General features: G+C 36.9%; 1 protein-coding gene across 6 annotated transcripts in view; it reads left to right on the top strand.

Moving 5' to 3' along the window:
• The window catches only part of ROBO1 (roundabout guidance receptor 1), a 1129252-nt gene that overhangs the window by 224862 nt on the left and 886409 nt on the right, over positions 1 to 17981 (top strand). The window lies entirely within an intron of this gene.

Below are 17981 nucleotides of genomic sequence, written 5' to 3' on the forward strand. Positions count from 1 at the left end.
AGGCAGAGGCATACTCCCGCCTGAGCAGGGGGCCCAATGTGAGACTCGATCCTGGGATTCTAAGATCATGACCTGAGCTGAAGGCGGAGGCTTAACCAACTGAACCACCCAGGCACCCCAACGTATTCTCCATTTTTGAAGATGATTCAAGCCTGATTTGGAAGGTACAAACAAATATGCATATATCAATTCAATAAAATATACTTAAGGTGGGTCCAGTTTCTTCTTTGCTTTTTTCTCAGTTTTAAACAATTTAGGCAAATACTGTTCATTGCCTTTAAAAAAAAAAAAAGTACTGGAAAACTCTTAGAAGTTACTTGATTGTTTCCTGAGCAGCTATGTTTTCTATTTTTGACACAGAAAATAATTCACCATTAACAAGGCATAGCTACACAGCTATTCAGACTTTGTTTTTATAATAGTGTTGTATCTGATACAAGTAGGAACCATCAACTCTACGTTTTTCTGCATACACCCAGTCACTTATTAAAAATTACAGGATAGCTTATTTTCACTGCTTTAGATGTTTATATATGGAGAGTGTTAAATTTTATAAAGTGTACCTTCTAAATGGGATTTTATTTATTTATTTGAGAGAGAGTGAGCATGTGCGTGTAGTGGGGAAGGGGTAGAGGGAGGGAGAAAGAGAGTCTCAAGCAGACTCCACACTGAGTATGGAGCCTAGAGTACTCCATCCCATCATCCTGAAATCACGACCTAAGCAGAAACCAAGAGTGGTAAGCTCAACCAGCTGCACCACCTTTGTGCCCCTAAATGGAATTTCAAAATTCTATTTAAGAAATTTGTAGTTCACATTTAATTATTACATTTTCATTTATTATAGAAAAAAAGTCTAGATAATGGCTGATACGTACATCAAATGGAGGAGAGTAAGTGGGGGTATTTGAGCCTACTCTGACCAAAGTTCTTTGAATTGATCACAAGCTCCTTTCCCATTAGGTACCTTTAGGAGATTCTTTCTTCTTGCCATCAAAACTTATTTTCAGGCAAGAAACCAATGCCATTGATGGTGTAAATTACCTTGTCAAAATGTTAATCTCCTACCCCCCATATAAGAATATCAAACCACATATCCCCAAATACAGCAAAAGCTTATGAGAGTCATAGTTTTTATGGACAATAGAGTCTACTGCATCATTTGGAAGTAATCCTAAATGATTTTCTGATTGTATAAAATCAGTGTTCTACCATTCTCTTAGGAGAATCTCTTCTCCGGGGTGTATTTGGCATGAAGAATGGAAGTCCTCTATTTTCAATTATTTTAGAATGGATGTTATTTTGATGTTTTTTCACTAAAGGATTAAGAATTCTATCAATGTGTACTAATTTAGTTGGAGACATGTATACACACATATATATATGTGCATATATAATGTAGTACTTGCCTTTTATGAGACCCCTCAAAATGTCAAGTTGAGACTGTTTCAAGAACTTAGTTTTTTTTTAAACAACTAGATCAAGTACCTTCCATAAGTATAAAATACCATCTATTTGATATAAGACGAACCTAACATAGTACCTTTAACATTTAATGCATTTAATAAGTGTTTACTTATTTGAAATATTAAGAAACTGTTGAAATTTTGTACTTAGGAGCAATAGTTTCCTAAGGATTTGTTTAAATTACAATTTTAATATGCTGCTGAATCCTTACAGATGTTTGACTTCACAGAGACTGTGAAAGTTGAAGCATAATGGCCCTGGTGGTTTGTGCTCCATGACTTAAACAGAATTTGAAGGTTTTTCTGAATTTAATCTAAAAATAAATCAACTAAAGATAAACTTTTAAAAGCATACTCATCTTTGAATATAAATGTCATTTTCCAATAGAAATGATACGTTGAAGATACATTAACCTATGCACTGCATGAATTTATGGGGGTGATTGACTCCTTCCTTCCTTTACCGAAGGGCTTATTGAGTGCCCCTTCTGTTTAAACCTCCCAGTAGGCATTAGATGCACAAAGGTGATGAAATAAGGCTTCTCTCCCCAGCAGACAAAACTGTCCAAAGCCAAGTAGAATTAAATAATCAATATGATGAAAACAGGAACTGTGATTCTAAGATTTCAGAAAAGGAAATGATTGTGTATTTCTGATTTCAAGGCAGAATTCAGGAGACATTTTAGAGAGAGATCTTTGAGTCATTTCTTGAAGGAGAAATGGCAGCTTGCCAGTTGTAGAAACCGAGGAAAAGAGGGAACCCTAAGAAATCAGTTTTGGCAAAGGCAGTGGTGTACAAGACATGGTTTGTCTGGATGAATGTAGAGAACTAGCACAGGAACCACAGATAACGAAACATCTCAAATGCCATTTGAAGAAGTTTGGATTTCGTTTTAGCAATACATTTACCAACATGGTTTTAAAATACAGAAGTCAGCATTTATTACACCAAAACAGGTATTGGTGTACCCTTGCCTCAGATGAACTGAAATATCATGTTGATAGGTGACAGCTTGAATGTTTTACTGTTACTGTTGTGCACTTCATATATTTGTATTGGAGGTCAGGACCAAGGAGTTTCTTTTAATATGACAGTGTTACTTCCTTTGGATTAGTTTGCAAAGGCAACCGTACATTTTATGTCTTCACAAACAGGATCATGTTGGGGAGGAGGATGAAAAGTAAGTGTCTCTCTACTGGCACAGATGTTTAAGACATGTTTAAGGTACCCTTCTTTGTTTGTTTGAAGTTTTTATTTAGATTCCAGTTCCTTAACACCTGGTGCAATATTTCAGGGGTAGAATTTAGCAATTTGTCACTTACAACACCCTGTGCTCATCACAAGTGCCCTCCTTAATCCCCATCATCAGTGGAGCCCATCCCTCGGTCCATCTCCCCTTCGGTAACTCTCAGTTTGTTGTCAATCATTAAGAATCCGTTTTCTGCTAAAATACCTTTAGTGATGCCTCACCAGGTACCTTCTGTGTGATTTTGGGAACAGACAATGGAAAGAACTCCCCTCTGGGTTCACCATGCGGGGCCAACTATGGTCACAGTGCTTTGAAAAAATTGCGAAGAAAGACTTTATTTGAAACCAACTTGCATGTTAATAGAAACCAACTTAAGAATAACTTTTCAAGGAGTACGTCCATCGGTTAAGCATCTGCCTTCAACTCAGGTCCTGATTCCGGGGTTCTGGGGGTCCTGGGATGGAGCTCTGCACCTGGCTCCCTGCTCAGTGGTGAGTCTGCTTCTCCCTCGGCCCCCCTCCTGCCCCGTGCTTTCTCAAGTGCGTGCTCTCTCTCTCTCTCAAATAAATAAATAAAATCTTTAAAAAAAATAGATTTGTCTTAAAGATATGACAAAATTATTAGGTCGTTTTAGCTTCTTTCAAAAGCTCTTCCTTGTATAGACTCCTGTCTTACAAATGTATTTAGGTTCACAAAGGCACATAGTACAATTATATAAGCATCTTTCATCTTAATTTGGTAAAGCTGGGTGTCTGAAGTTACTTGAGCCATCTGGAAAAGGCCCCTAGAGCTCCTGGCTTATTCTGCCATCGTGTGGTTGAAGCAGCAAATTTTTATTACACCAATAATCTAACAGGCACTCGACTTCAGGGAAATAATTTCCAGAGTTTAATAAATAGGAATCCCTAAGGGCATATTTTAAAATATATTTTCTGGATAAATATGAAGATTTTTAAAAAGATTTTGTTTATTTATTCATGAGAGACACACACAGAGAGAGGCAGAGACACAGGCAGAGGGAGAAACAGTCTCCTCACAGGGAGCCCGACGTGTGACTCGATCCCAGGTCTCCAGGATCAGGCCCCGGGCAGAAGGCGGCCGTAAACCGCCGAGCCACCTGGGCTGCCCAAGTATGAAGATATTTAAGGCTATACAGTGCTTGCTTTTAATTGCTTAATGTTTGTTAAAAGCAAGGGACAGAAAACAATCAAATCTTATTTGGCTGGGACACATTTAAGGTTAGAGAACTGGTATAATTAAATACTGCAGTTAGTAAATGAGCAGTTGTAGGGAGAGGGGATGATCCCTTCCCAGGATGTGCCAGCCTCCACTCACTGAGGCTTGCTCTTAGAGTGAGGTCAAAAAACAGAACATGCAGTAGCATTAGGATTAAAGTGTATTTCATTCAGTGACACAATAGCTGATATCTACAGAATATCTGAAATACATATTTTCTGTTTAATTCTGTAAATTGTGGTCTAGAAAACTTCACTTGATAGCTATCTCTTCTTTAAGCCAGGTGTTTTTACCCTACACTTTAAATGAATAAAAAAAATGATTTTAATCTTCTCAATAAAGAGTATTTTTTCTCACAAACAACACTTTTTTTTAAGTGACTCAAGATTGCTTTTACATTAGCACTTTAAAACTGCTTCTGAGTTTAGAAACATTAGCTTCATTAACTCCAAACGTTGACAATAGAAATATGTTAACTTCCAATTCATTTGTTTGCTACTTGTTCTTCCCTCACATGGTTCTTGATCACTATTCCAGTCCATATCAATCTACATATCATCTATGGAATTAATCTTTGTTGTATTTTGAATTCCTAATAAAAAATAGTTTAGACTCCTTAGGATTTATGGGATTTTTTTCTACATTTATTGTAATTCATTAAATTTTCTATCTATAAATGACTGCCAATTCCCTCGTTTGGAAATATAATTTAAGAACTTTTTACCATGTTCCTCACCTGCAATTTCTGGACCTAACAAAACTGGGTCCTCTATTTTCTCTTGTCCTCTGTACTCCCACTGATGCCTTGAGACCCCAAGTATGTGACTCAATTACTGAGAGAAATGGCACCTTAGATGCTCCTTTTTCTTGCCATTACCAACCATTACTTACAGCAGGATATCATTTAAGTAGAGCTCCTCTTAGTCCATTATCCTTTGTCTTGACCTGTATTTCAGTAGTGATCTCACAGCCTGAGGCTAATATCTAACTTCCTGATGCACCTGATCTACTGTTCCTGCCTCTTATTCCTTCATTGCCTCAGCATGTGTGTATACATCCACATGTATAAGCCAGATCTTTTCATCAAAGCTTGTGATCAACTCAAGTATTCTCAATTGCCTGCTCCTTTTCTCCCTGTAAGAGACTTATAAGGTGATAATATATCCCAGTTTGCCAGGAAAACCCTGGCTTTTATGTTATACTGGCTTAATTATTGAAAAACATTTTCACTCTCAACATATTACTGGTTTGGATAATATACTATGCTATGCTGAGTATACCTCTACATCTCAATGCCACTTCTCATAGTAGACTCCTACTATATTTCCATCTTCATCAGCCAGGAGGTTGGCCATGTGGCATGCTTTGTCCAATGAAATATGAGGGAAAGAGACCAGTGCTGCCTCTGAGCAGAAGCTCTAAGAGCCATTGCATGTTTCTCTGAGGTCTCGTGATCTTTTCCCTCAGCCACAAGGATCATGGCCTCACATCAGAGCTGTTCCTTCAGCCCATGTTCTGGATCATGGACCATTCCATTCTAGAATAGAGGAAAGCTGCCATCTACATGAACATTAATGAGAAATGTATGCTTTTGAGAGCCAGTGAGATTTGGGGATTTTAAAAAAGTAGCATCATGTAGCAAAAGCTTTGTTTGTTCCTTTTGTTGGTTGTTTCTGTTATTGGCCTCCTATTCTTATATGTTAAAAGGATTTATCTCAGGTATTCGGACTCATTGGAGTTTCATGGACAATTTGGAATCTATTTCTGGCATATACTGAGAAGCTGCATTTTTTATTTTTTTTGTAATAGTAACTCAGAGAATATGTTGGAGAGCAGAAGGGGGGTGGGGAGGAAGCAAGGAGGGCTGGTAGCCACAGCCTATGCCAATAGTGCCCCCATCTCTAACCATCTCTGATTGGATAAGCATAACCATCATTTTTGGATTCTTTTGTTTTACATACCTCGCTCTCCTGCATTTCTCTTCCCAATTCTGAGTATCTGTGGCCAGGTTGGTAAATTAAATAAACCTGTAGGAAAATAAGTATATTTATCTGAAAATATATAAGGAAAATCAAATACGCTGGGACAGCAACGTTGTAAGAGTAGAATCCTGTCTGACGTGTAGTCAGATCCTAAGACTGGCCCTCCTCAGTCTGGGTGAAGTGGAAGGCTACTCTGTGATTTGATGGTAGATTCATTGCAGGCTCCGCCTTTCCTCACATACTGTCTTACCACTAGGTGGCTCTCCAAGCCAACCTGTTCAATACATCTTCCCTAGACCTTTTAACGTACAGTATATTTTCAGGAGATCAGCTTTTCAGTTTTCCAGAAGAGATTAATCATTGCCTAGAATAATAAATACTCATTCAGTCATTGCTTTCTCCTTCATTCCTTAACAATTGAAGGCTTGATGAGGATCTGTGATAGAGCTTATTTCCTGGTATAAACTCATACGTTAGTCCTTTCCACATACCAAGCACTAGTTGAGTACTACTTATTATTAATCATTTATACACCCTATTTTTTCTTACTGTCTTCATAATTGAAAACCATGACTAACATTTCCCATCTCTTGCCCCTCTCTATTAAACAAACACTCAAGCAGGGGGTAAACAGATGCAAGGATGGACTGGTAATAATGATTTGGGGCCATTGACACTATTAGATTAATGCAGGAAAAGCCATAGGTACAAAGAAGATGGGTCTGAAGGGATTTTTAAATAAGAGGAGAACAAAGAATAAATTCTAAGGCCTACTAATATTTAAAGGTCAATGGGACAATAAAGAGCCCACTAAAGAGATTGATGCAAAGCAGCCAGAATTTCTGGAAAAATCAGAAGAGAGTTTTTCCCAAAAGCCAATGGCAAGAAGTTTTTTGAAAGGAGAGCACGATAGTCAGTGTCAGATGTTCCAGAAAAATAAAGTAAGATAAGGACATAAAATGCTCAATAGATTTAGAAATCAGGAGGTTATTAGTAACCTTCACAAGGGCATTAATAATAGAGTGATAAGTATACTAGTCAGATTGAAATGCGTTCCAGAATGCCTGAGTGTGAAGGAAAATGAGAAATAGAGTGGTAATTAAAGGGAGACATGAAATTAGGAAAATATTTTTTCCGTTTTTTATCAGGAAAGACCGGGGATCCCTGGGTGGCTCAGCGGTCTGGCGCCTGCCTTTGGCCCAGGGCATGATCCTGGAGTCCCGGGATCGAGTCCCACATCGGGCTCCTGGCATGGAGCCTGCTTCTCCCTCCTCCTGTGTCTCTGCCTCTCTCTCTCTCTCTCTCTCTCTCTCACTATCATGAATAAATAAATAAATAATTTTTAAAAAAATAAAATAAAGTTTTGTTTTTTTTTTTAAAGGAACGACTGAGCATGTTTTTAGACTAATGGAAAGAAATCAAGGGTACCTGGGGGGCACAGTCAGCTAAGAACCTGACTCTTGGTTTTGGCTGAGGTAGTGTTCTCAGGGTCGTGGTATCCACCCTGCATCCAGCTCTGAGCTCAGTCCAGAGTCTGCTTGAGATTCTCTCTCCCTCTCCCTCAGACCCCTGCCCTATACTCTCACTCTCTCTCTCTTACAAATAAATAAATAAATAAATATTAAAAAAAAAGATTGGGAGGGTTGTATGTTAATTACAGGGGATATAATTGTGACGTAACAGTTTTTTATTCAACTAACAAAAGACTTAAGTTTTATTACACATTCTCAACAAAACTGAGGAAAGCAGCTACTCATATATTGCTCATGGGACTGTAAATTTGTTGTAGCTTCCATTTGTTGGCAACTGTTCTATATTTTTCTTTTAAAAAATGCACACAATTTTTTTTAATGCACATAACTTTTTATCAAGCATCTCTGCTTCGTGAAATACATTCTAAACTCATGCATATGTGAATTGATATATATGCATGATTATTTGTATCAGAACAGAGCTGTCATATCCATCAATAGTATTGATTTAACCAATTTATGATATCTATAGACAGTTGAACAGAATACAGCTTTAAGAAGCACTAAGTGATCTATTGACTTGTATGGAGAGATATCCAGAATATATTTGTTTTAAAATAGTGCTTGATGATATATATCAGCTGTTAATATATTATGTATAATAAAAAAGAATGAGAACATAAATTCATTTTTGTTTGTATGTAGACAAAGGAACTAAGGAAAGAGAGATTGACGAGTAACTGAATAATGGTAATGTGTGTGTGGAGGATGGTGTGGAAATTGACCTAATGGGAACAGAGTTGGTTGGGAGACTTTCCACTGCATTACTTTTTTTTTTCTGTTTTAAGATTATGTACTTTTCATATGAAACATCAGAAATGTAGATTTTTAGGACGTACTTGAAGGTGAGCTATGAATAAAGAAGGGGAGGAGGATATGGGATTCCATGTAAGCAGAATTTAATCTAGTTGAAGGAGATGGCTTTCTGGTGAGTAGCATTTTTGCCAAGGCTTGAAGTGTATGTAGCAGTGGAGCAGGTGAAGGGGAGGTTGAGAATGTGCCCAGCAAGTGGGTATTCAGTTAAAAAGAATAGAGAGAGGCAAGCAGAGAGGAGGAAGATAAAGAAACTGGACAGACAGGAAAACAGAGAGAAGAGATGTGAGATGGTGTGTTTCTGAAGATGGAGAGTGAAGGACAGAATAAGAGAAGAGCAGGAGATGAAGATGGGGCATCTGGGTGCCTCAGCTGGTTAAATGTCTGCCTTCAGCTCAGCTCATGATCCCAGGTCTTGGGATCAAGTCCCATGTAGGGCTCCCTGCTCAGCGGGGAGTCTGCTTTTCCCTCTCTGCTTCTGTCCCCTGCTTGTGTGCTCTCTCGCTCTCTCTCTCTGTCTCTGTCTCACTCTCCCTCTTGCTCTCAAATAAATAAAATCTTTTAAAAAGATGATGAAGGATCAAATACTTTTTTTTAAAAAAAAGGAGATAAAGGTAGTCAGAGAGCTGGGTGGGAGTGAGAAAAAAGGTCTATCGAGGAACACAGACAAAGAAGAGATGAAAGGTCTACCTGTGGGCACAGGAACACAGGATGAGAAAGGAACATGCTCAGGAAAGCCAAAGGGCACACAGACACCTAGATGGAGAGAGGTAGGGAGACAAAGAGAAGAAGGGGAGAGGAAGAGAGGGAGATTACACAATTTAAGAAGAAGCCTGGTATGCTGAATAGCAGCTAGGCATCTCTTCCCTGGCTCTGAAGTCCGAGATGACAAAGGCTTCCCTTTAGAGCAAAGTATAATCTGCAGGCTTAGCAGCATGTTTTGCAGAGTTGCTGCACAACAATACTGAGGGAAGAAACTTGGAGAGTGTAAATCAAATGTGAGACATATATTTTCCCTTCCATGTAAAAGCCTTGTGATTTTTTTAGAGCATATATGCACAGCAGATCAGACTCATTCAATAAATGAAATATACTGATGAGGACAAAATTACAAAATAACACGGGTACACACATCAGCCAAATGCCTTTGAAAAAATAGTTTAATACAATTGGCTAGCTAGAACAATGCATAGATTAAAAGATTCTTTTTATGGAATATTATTTGATGAAAATGTGGGTCTAATTCAATGACTCTAGTCAGTTTCACTAACCTGGGTCTTGGTCCAATGAACATTGAGTAGGACAAATCCTTGGATATGGTATTTTGAATATAGATACTTACTAATAATACAACACTGAGGATATGATTTATGAATATTTGTTAAATATATGCTTAGGGAGAATTCTGAGAAGATAATATTGTCTCAACATGGAGTTGGAAAATAGTGAAAACTAAGACTCCGAGGACAAACTGTTAACGGCTAAAGGAATGTCCACTGAGCAGCCACAAACATCGTTTCTAGTGGAGAGGAAATTTGCATCTTCATAATAAGTGTTATATGAAAAGCAGAGCCCTTTTTACATGCCAGCCCAGCTCTACAGGCTATTCTTATCTTCTATCTGGAATACTGCCTAATAAGAATAGGAAATTCTTCATTCAGTTTGCCAATTATATCTGCCATGTGCAGGCAACACAGAGTGCTGGCGAACATTCAGAAGCCTGCGGATTGAATTTGTTGGTGGAGGACGGTCAGCTTTGTTCAGCAATCCAGGAGGCTTTGCTGGCTTTAATAATACATGAGGAGGCATGGGGGGAAGATGGGTCTGGGCTATTTTTCACCCTCTTGTGTTGACTGCATGCATGCTGCCATGAGCCATGAAGTCTCCCATTTCCAGGCTCTGTTTGGACGGGGACATTAAAAAACAAGGCTTAGAGAATTTTATATTTAGCAGACTGAACCTCTTCTGCAACCAAATATACTCAAGAAGAAATAGTGAGGCTGTAGCCAAGCATTTGTTTGACTTATACAGAAACATTTCTCTAATGTGGTAAAATGAGAAAATGCAGTTAAAAATGTGAGAACATAGCTTTGAAAATTATCTAAATGATGGAAACTCTTTTGATTTAGAGAAAAGGAAATTTAAGGACAAAAGTTATGTTTCTTTATATTCTGTAAAAATTCACCGAGTAGTTCAAAATGTTAAGTGTGTATGTTAAATGTGTACATGTTAGTCTCTGTCTATGAATTTGCTGAATATATGGATTAAGCCAAAAATTTCATTCCTCATTCTTTAGTGCTGTCATCTCTTTCTAGGCATAAAACATCCAAAGGTGTTCATAAACACACACACACACACACACACACACACACACCCAAAAGGTGAAAAGTTTTCCAGGGATAAAGGTGTGTTCCTGGTGTTAATTCTCTAACACTAGACTTCTTGTCCAGTGCTCTGGAAACAGGATTGAAACTTCAAGCCCTTTTGAAGAGGACTAAATATAAGACAAAAGAGACTTCTATGGACCCCAACAAACAAAGGCATGGCCCCAAAGTATTAAATTTGAAAAAAAAAAAAAAAAAGAAAAGTAAGACGTAGTATTGGCCAGAATGAGCTTACAACAGGTCAGTCATATCCACCAGTTTGCTGTCACAGCGGTTAACATACTTCTGCTTTACCTAATAAATTCTTTGGGAAATACCTTGAAAGGAACAGACTATAAACCATGCTGTAGGAGTATCAGAGAAACTCATCTGACTCTTCTACTCACATACACCCCATATAGATGGTGGAGTTAAATGTGCCTTTTGAAACAGAGGCCACAAATAAGTTTAAATTCTGTTCTTTTACTCTCCTCTCCAAAGGAGCAGGTAGGTCTCTGTGATTGCTGTCTTTAGCCTTGACCTACTGATTCTATGCCCCAGCATTTCCCTGCTCACACTGTAGAAAGCTTACCTTTCCCTGTGTTCTCCTAGATCCTCCAGGCCCACTTCCCTATGGGCCCCACTGTTTCAAAACATACGGGGCAAGTGCCTGGAAGCATGATGAAATGTTATGGGTAAAAGTTGTGGCCCTGAAAACAAAAGGTTTTGATCTCAGTGGTTTTCATTGGGAAAAAGTGGAAAGAAATTCTCCGTGACCCTTATGTCTAATATTTTGGGTGTATAGGAATATTTTTTCCTAAAACTTCTGAAATACCAGAACAACAACAACAACAAAAACCTCACGTTTCTGGGCCCTTTTAGCAATATAATTTTGCAAGAAAGGTATTCAAATTTGCTATCAAGTTCACACAGATTAAGCAGTAACACTATCTCTAAAAATCAGTGCTATACTTAAGTCGACAAATCAATAAACCCAACAATAGGCAGTGTATGGGCCCAGAGAGTGAGGTTTTTCTTCCTTACTGTGGCTAATTCAAGTTATTCTTATTCAGTTTTCTTCAATGTTAATGCTGACTCTGATAGGCAACATTCTCCTTGCCTTATGTAGGTCAAAAAGTGACTTAATCATTCTATAAAGATGTCATTATAAATTGAATTACCTCTCAGTTATGTAGTGAGCCTTGTGAATTTACTAGAGGGTAAGGAAGGGGCTTGCATGAGAAGAGTAATTTAATTACTTTTCCTGTAACTGAAGGTATGGTTTTAGTTCATGATAGTTGTCCTAATGTAACACTTTTTTTTTCTTTATTGATGGTCCCTGAAACTTACAGATTATTTTATTTAAAATGTGGTTGAGCATATTATGTCTCAAGAAATATATTAAGGTATTTATTTGTATTTGTTTATAGATATATGTTTACATATTCAGTTTACTTTAAAATAGCTATTTTTCTATAGAATATATAATATCTTACTGCATTCTTTAATGCTTGCTTATAAAATCTGAGACTGAAAGTTGCACAGATCACTTAGAACATTTAAAAACGGTTTCTTATGCTCCATTAAATACACTGTTGGTTTGTTTGTTGATATTTCCTTCTGGTTATTTGTGATCTTCCATGGGATTTTCTAATGTCTCCTAGAATTTCACAGATCAGTAATCTGAAATGAGATTTTGATGTTCAAAGCTCAAGTACTCTGCTAGATATTAAATATTCCATGTGAAGGTCAGGTTAGGGTTGATTCATAGTGCTTGATACAAATAGCAGCTTTTAGGACCTTTTAAATCATGACTTCTTCATTTTTGTTTTTTCTCTTTTAATACATAATGGGAACTTAGAAAGTCTGCTTTTTGCATTATTGAAGAAAGTCATATTACATTTTTCTAAGCAAAACTTTGAAAGGCTTGAATTAAAATTCTGCACTGTGTATTTTGATTTTATGGTACTACTTACAGTTTAGGACTGTTTAACTCTGATTGTCTCACACCAGGATTTCCCTGTGAGTTCTCAGGCTTTTGTTTGTTTCTCTTGCTTCACTGTGGTGCCAATTTCCTTTATTTTGGAATATATTATTCTAGTATGATGATAGTAATGAAAGTTTATGTGATAAAATATCTCCTGTTTAGGAAAAGGAAATTATCGTTAGCATTTGTTTGGTTGATTTCCTTTTATAAGGTCCGTTAACATAACACTCAAATTTGTGGAAAAAAAGACTGAGATAGAGCATAAAAAATCTAGCAACAGAAGCCTTAATTGCCACTTATTATGAATGACCTTGAACAAATCACGAAGGTTCTCAGAACATCCTTTTCTCATCTTTATAAATGGGACCACACCATGTAACAGCATGTAGCTACCTTACAGGTTTAAGAGAACAAATTGATATATGTGAGTCCTCTTGAAAAATGTAAACTAAAATAAATATGTAGGTATTCTAAATTTAAAAGTTAATGCATAATTATAAAAAAAAGAATTCTGGATAGGAAAAGAATCATAGTTAATCTTAAATACAACTTAATATCTTTGAGTTTTTTCCCCCATTGTTTATTAAATCTTGGTGGGACTTTTCAACTAATGTTAGCTATGTTCACATAAACAGAGTTGGAGTCCTCTCCTTTTTCGTGTTAAGTCTACCCACACATTCATGTGATAAAAACAGATTAATTTCTCTAGGCCTCAGTATCTTCTCTAAAAAAATGGGTTGCACCAGATAATATGTAAATATAGAGCTTCTGATGCCTCTTTGGTCTTAAGTCTGGCATCAGCCAGTACTTGAAGCTCAAAAAAATGTTCCCTAAGGTCAAAAAGAAATGGCCACCTTGGTCATCCTCTGGAGCTGGTTCTTGTATCTACATGATGAATGTATGAATGGTGGCAAATGAAATACTAAGAATTTCAAAGAACACTGAAGTAGACAATCGGTTATATGAAGATAAAGAGCCTTGGAAAATAGTTGGAAGTAAGGAGAGCAATTAACTCATATATTTACCCAAAGAAAGAGGAAGTTTTTCCTCCTCTAGGTGAATGGATTATCTCCTATAATCTGCAAAATAATGGTCTACGGTAGCTAGAATTGCTTCTACCATACAGATGAAGGTGAAAAATGTGAGATTCTGAGACAATAATTTAACTGCCCAATGTCACTGAGCCAGCAATAGGTAAAGCTGGAATTCTAACCTAGGTTTTTGTGACTACATACAAAAAAATCAATATGTACAATTAACTTATTGTATATTTTCTATGAATTATTCTCGGCCATTACCCCTGTTTCACAATGTGAAAAAGTCCAATAGAGACTGTGTGTTGGGCTGATGGTCATAACCAGTGCCTTGAAGAGTCCCTGTCATAAACGTGCACACAACATGTGTTTATTGGTTGAATAAAACAATATTCATATTTATGGTACTTATTTATTCATTTTTAAAGACTTTATTTGTTTATTTAGAAAACATGAGTGGGCAAGGGCAGAAGGAGAGGGAGAGAGATGACTCCCAAGCAGACTCTATGCAGAGCACATATGAAATGACCCTGAACTCATGACCTGAGCTGAAATCGAGAGCTGGGTGCTATAAATAGTATAAGTATTTATTGAACTACTTCTACATTTCATGATATTAAAAGCAAAAAAAAAAAGTTAATTTTTAAAAATATTTTCTTTTAATTTTATGTAGATCTTGCCTAAAATTTTTATCTGATAGAAAAGTATTCCCAACTTTTAATATAAGGATTCAGCAACTAGTCCACTGTTACTCTAAATTCAAATTAGAGTAAAAAGAGAAGTTTCAGCAATTTATTCTAAAATAAATAATATTTTCTAGTCTCTATAAGATTAGAAAGTATATAGATTTTATAAACACTGTGCATAGGAAAGCATGCTTACCAAAAGTGGCTTTGAGACAATGACAATCTTATAACTCAATTAAAACTTCTAAACATTATTTACTTTTATTTCACCTTAATTCTAAAATACATTATTTTTCAGTTACTGTAGGATTAATGATCTTGAAATCCAGCAATATCTGAATGCAATTACCACCTGAATCTTAGAGTCTTTGCATTAAGCCTATAACAGCTTGTATAATGTTTATTTTCCTTTTCATGACTTCTCTTATTGCACAGACATTTCAGATCTTATACAGATTTTATTTTATCCCAGCTCATTTAATTCTGCTTGTGGGATTTGACAATCAGTGTACATAATTCCTCCTAGAATGGAATGACCTAACCACTGAAATTTTCTGTGGATGGCCGGAATCACAAAGCAATGAAAGATGACCTCCACCCTTACCCACCCAAAAAATAAACAGGAGAGGAAAGATGTTTAAAATAATCATATAGGGATGCCTGGGGTGGCTCAGTTATTGAGCAGCTGCCTTTGGCTCAGGGCATGATCCTGGGATCCTGGGATCCTGGGATCGAGTTTGGGTTCAGGCTCCCTGTAAGAAGCCTGCTTCTCCCTCTGTGTCTCTGCCTCTCTCTGTCTCTATGAGTAAAAAAACCCATGGAGTCTGAAGTGGAAATTTGCTTATCAATTTCAGGGATGTAGATTTAGTCACACCTAATTCCCCATCAGGTTGTCCCCATTTCTTAAATGTGTGGTCTTAAGGATTACCTTATTGATTCTAAGCATCAGTATCCTTTTTTTTGTTTATTGATTTGTTTGTTTTTTATTAGGAGTTGTAGTAGTTCATACCTCAGAAGACTTGTGTCATCACACATGCTCTGCATAATGCCTGTTATACAGTAAATATTTAATAAATGAGAAGAGTATTATGACCCTGAGGTATACATCCTACAGTGGAAATCCAATGATTTATGATGAATAATAAGCATAATTACCAAAATAGTGTTCACGATTCAATCTGTTTTTCACAGAAATACATTAATGTTTCATGGAGGAATTGAGACCAAGGAAGAGTTTATTTTACATTATTCATTGATCTGTAGAACCATGGGGTGCCTGGTGGGCTCAGTTGGAGAGCATGCAACTCTTGATCTCAGGATTGTGAGTTCAAGCCCCATGTTGGGCATAAAGCTTAATTTGAAAAAAAGAATTAAAAAAATTGTAAAACTTTGTACAGAAACCAAGATGTATTAGAGTGCTTGTTCTATGTCCAGCTTGTGCCAAGTGCTGGGCACTGTTAAGCAAAAACATGCATAGTCTAGTGTACAAGAGAGATAAATCATTATGTAAATGAATATGTAATTTATACAATAAAAAGGAAGAGATGAAATAATGGGAAATTCAAAACTTCCTAGAATTACACGATATATGACTATATAGGAAATGAAAGTTCAGAATATTGAAATTCTGAATTTCCTAAATTCCCCTGGATAGATAATCCCCAAAACCCAGCTGCTTCTTCAGACAGGATATAGTCTGTAGACTGGCTTTGAAGTAAACAGGAGATCACATTTAAAAATGAGCATACACAAGAACTTTAAAAAGAAGGGTGTTTAAACTATAGGAAGTGAGATTTAATTTAGCCGTAAATATTGTTAAGTACTGAAATTTGGCTGCCTTCCTGGAAAAAAGTGAAATAGAACCAGCCATAATCACAGGGTATGCTGGACTAGTTCTTTCAAAGGAAAAAGACAAGTCTAGGTGACTGCTTTAGCTTCCAGATAGATCTGATTCCATGATAGAAGTAACTCCTCCAAAATAATATTTTACACTTTTGTAATACATTAGCTATGTGTCCCTACATTTGTAGAAGTTGCTTTTGCTAAGGACTTATTACTATATTGTTAAATATGCTTAGGCGCATTCTGTACCTCAAGAAAAAATAGTTACTCTTTTCTTAAATATGCATCTTTTTCCAACAGTGTTCTAGGAGATTTACATTTTGCCTTATCAGTTTCTTCTTTAAGTGAAATCTTTGGATTCTAAGAGTAAACCAAACTATTATACGCCAACAAAGCACTTGAATCATTGGCTGTTTGTAGTATCAGAGGGTGTGTAATTCACCTGAGCAGCCTACAACAAAGCTGTGCTAAATGCAAGGTCACTCATTTTGATGACCAGAATCCAGTGACTTCATTTATAATTTTGATTTTTGTCCTTAGAGGTTATTAGAAATTGATACTAGATACTGCATTTTGTATACTAATACAAGTTTAAATCAGAACATAATTTCTAAAATGCCCCTTTGGGATGATGGAAAACTAGTTTTTTCATGGAAATGAAAAATGCATTTATTCAAACAATAGGAAGGTGGATCACATTGCTTACATTCCACTGAGCCATGGCAGTTCAGAGCTTGTATCTTTGTTACCATGCATATTAGTTTGCTAGGGCTGCTGTACAAAATGTTGGACTGGGTGACGTTAACAACAGAAATTTATTTTCCACAATCCTGAAGGCTTGAAATCCAAGATCAAGGTATTAGCAGGGTTGGTTTCTTCTAAGGTCTGTCTCCTTGACTTTTACATGGCTATCACCTCCCTGGGTCTTCACAGGTTCTTCCCCTCTGCCTGTCTGTGCCCTAATTTCCTCTTCCTATGAGGACACCAGTCATATGGATTTAGGGCCCACCCTTAATGACTCATTTTAATTTTAACTTAATTACCTCTTTAAAGATCCTGTTTCAAATATATTCACATTCTGAGGAACTGTGGATTAGGTCCCCACCTTTTGAATATGGCAAGGACAGTTGAGCCCATAACACACCATGGATTTTGGAAGAGTACCTTCATGAGTATTACTAAACATTGTGTTTTAAAGAAAAAGTAAAGATTCGTAAGACCACACTACCACCAGCCAACATCACAGAAGTACAACCATGTCATTTCAGAGAAATTAAAATGTGGATATACACAGATTTGCAATGTTAAAAATACATCAGTTTTTCTCTATGACAAACAATACAATAAACTAATAAAGTGTTTAAAGCGACTGTCAGGGGATGCATGGGTCGCTCAGTTGGTAAAGCATCTGACTCTTGGTTTCAGCTCAGGTCACAATCTCCCAGTCCTGAGATCGAGTCCCACGTTAGGGTCTGTGCTGATCTGAGCATGGAGCCTACTTGGGATTCTCTCTCTCTGCTTCTACTATCCCCTGTGCATGCTCTATCTCTTTCTAAATAAACAAACAAACAAACAAATAAACAAATTTTTAAAAGGACCATCAAAACTATTCTGTACTTCTAATTCTCAAAACACAAGGAATGGATATTTGGAAAGGTTGCTGCAAGGTCTGAAGACCTTTCCCACAAATTTCTATCCACTTGCTATGACCCTTAGTGGCAGCAGTGCCATCCAGCTAGTGGAATAGAAGACTAAGCAGATTCATACTCCCTCTTTTTTGTTTGTAGTATAAG

This window comes from Canis lupus, chromosome 30 (assembly GCF_048164855.1).
Source record: "Canis lupus baileyi chromosome 30, mCanLup2.hap1, whole genome shotgun sequence".
NCBI classification, from domain to species: domain Eukaryota; kingdom Metazoa; phylum Chordata; class Mammalia; order Carnivora; family Canidae; genus Canis; species Canis lupus.